Source organism: Nicotiana tabacum, unplaced genomic scaffold (genome assembly GCF_000715075.1).
Source record: "Nicotiana tabacum cultivar K326 unplaced genomic scaffold, ASM71507v2 Un00521, whole genome shotgun sequence".
Taxonomy (NCBI): domain Eukaryota; kingdom Viridiplantae; phylum Streptophyta; class Magnoliopsida; order Solanales; family Solanaceae; genus Nicotiana; species Nicotiana tabacum.
In genome coordinates this window covers 1-2,500 of record NW_027438758.1, presented here as the reverse complement: position 1 = coordinate 2,500, position 2,500 = coordinate 1, and positions in this window count along the sequence as shown.

Below are 2,500 nucleotides of genomic sequence, written 5' to 3'. Positions count from 1 at the left end.
GCAGGACATGGCCATGGTCATGGCACGATGCAGGATATGACAGGACATGGCCACTGCAGGACGCAGGACATAGCCACGGCAGGACGCAGGACATGGCAGGACGCAGGACATGTCAGGGCGTGGCCATGGCTCGGCGTCTGACGTGGCCATGGCTTGGCGTCGGACGTGGAAGGACATGGCCATGGCACGACGCAGGGCTTGGCCATGGCACGGCGTCGTACGTCACAGGACATGGCCATGGCACGATGCAGGACATGGCCACTGCAGGACGCAGGACATGGCAGGACGCAGGACATGGCAGGGCGTGGCCATGGCACGACGTCGGACGTCGCAGGACATGGCCATGCCACGGCGTAGGACATGGCCATGGCACGGCGTCGGACGTGGCAGGACATGGCCATGCCACGGCGCAGGACATGACAGGACATGGCCACTGCAGGACGCAGGACATGGCAGGGCGTGGCCATGGCTCGGCGTCAGACGTGGCCATGGCTTGGCGTCGGACGTGGAAGGACATGGCCATGGCACGACGCAGGGCGTGGCCATGGCACGGCGTCGGACGTGGCAGGACATGGCCATGCCACGGCGCAGGACATGACAGGACATGGCCACTGCAGGACGCAGGACATGGCAGGACGCAGGACATGGCAGGGCGTGGCCATGGCTCGGCGTCAGACGTGGCTGGACATGGCCATGGCACGGTGTCGGACGTCGCAGCACATGGCCATGGCATGACGCAGGACATGACAGGACATGGCCACGGCAGGACGCAGGACATGGCAGGGCGTGGCCATGGCTCGGCGTCGGACGTGGCCATGGCTTGGCGTCGGACGAGGAAGGACATGGCCATGGCACGACGCAGGGCGTGGCCATGGCACGGCGTCGGACATCGCAGGACATGGCCATGGCCATGGCACGATGCAGGATATGACAGGACATGGCCACTGCAGGACGCAAGACATAGCCACGGCAGGGCATGGCAGGGCGTGGCCATGGCACGACGTCGGACGTCGCAGGACATGGCCATGCCACGGCGTAGGACATGGCCATGGCACGGCGTCGGACGTGGCAGGACATGGCCATGCCACGGCGCAGGACATGACAGGACATGGCCACTGCAGGACGCAGGACATGGCAGGGCGTGGCCATGGCTCGGCGTCAGACGTGGCCATGGCTTGGCGTCGGACGTGGAAGGACATGGCCATGGCACGACGCAGGGCGTGGCCATGGCACGGCGTCGGACGTGGCAGGACATGGCCATGCCACGGCGCAGGACATGACAGGACATGGCCACTGCAGGACGCAGGACATGGCAGGACGCAGGACATGGCAGGGCGTGGCCATGGCTCGGCGTCAGACGTGGCTGGACATGGCCATGGCACGGTGTCGGACGTCGCAGCACATGGCCATGGCATGACGCAGGACATGACAGGACATGGCCACGGCAGGACGCAGGACATGGCAGGGCGTGGCCATGGCTCGGCGTCGGACGTGGCCATGGCTTGGCGTCGGACGAGGAAGGACATGGCCATGGCACGACGCAGGGCGTGGCCATGGCACGGCGTCGGACATCGCAGGACATGGCCATGGCCATGGCACGATGCAGGATATGACAGGACATGGCCACTGCAGGACGCAAGACATAGCCACGGCAGGACGCAGGACATGGCAGGGCGTGGCCATGGCTCGGCGTCTGACGTGGCCATGGCTTGGCGTCGGACGTGGAAGGACATGGCCATGGCACGACGCAGGGCTTGGCCATGGCACGGCGTCGTACGTCACAGGACATGGCCATGGCACGACGCAGGACATGACAGGACATGGCCACTGCAGGACGCAGGGCGTGGCCATGGCTTGGCGTCGGACGTGGAAGGACATGGCCATGGCACGACGCAGGGCGTGGCCATGGCACGGCGTCGGACGTCGCAGGACATGGCCATGGCACGACACAGGACATGACAGGACATGGCCACTGCAGGACGCAGGACATGGCAGGACGCAGGACATGGCAGGGCGTGGCCATGGCTCGGCGTCGGACGTGGCTGGACATGGCCATGGCACGGTGTCGGACGTCGCAGCACATGGCCATGGCATGACGCAGGACATGACAGGACATGGCCACGGCAGGACGCAGGACATGGCAGGGCGTGGCCATGGCTCGGCGTCGGACGTGGCCATGGCTTGGCGTCGGACGAGGAAGGACATGGCCATGGCACGACGCAGGGCGTGGCCATGGCACGGCGTCGGACATCGCAGGACATGGCCATGGCCATGGCACGATGCAGGATATGACAGGACATGGCCACTGCAGGACGCAGGACATAGCCACGGCAGGACGCAGGACATGGCAGGGCGTGGCCATGGCTCGGCGTCTGACGTGGCCATGGCTTGGCGTCGGACGTGGAAGGACATGGCCATGGCACGACGCAGGGCTTGGCCATGGCACGACGTCGTACGTCACAGGACATGGCCATGGCACGACGCAGGACATGACAGGACA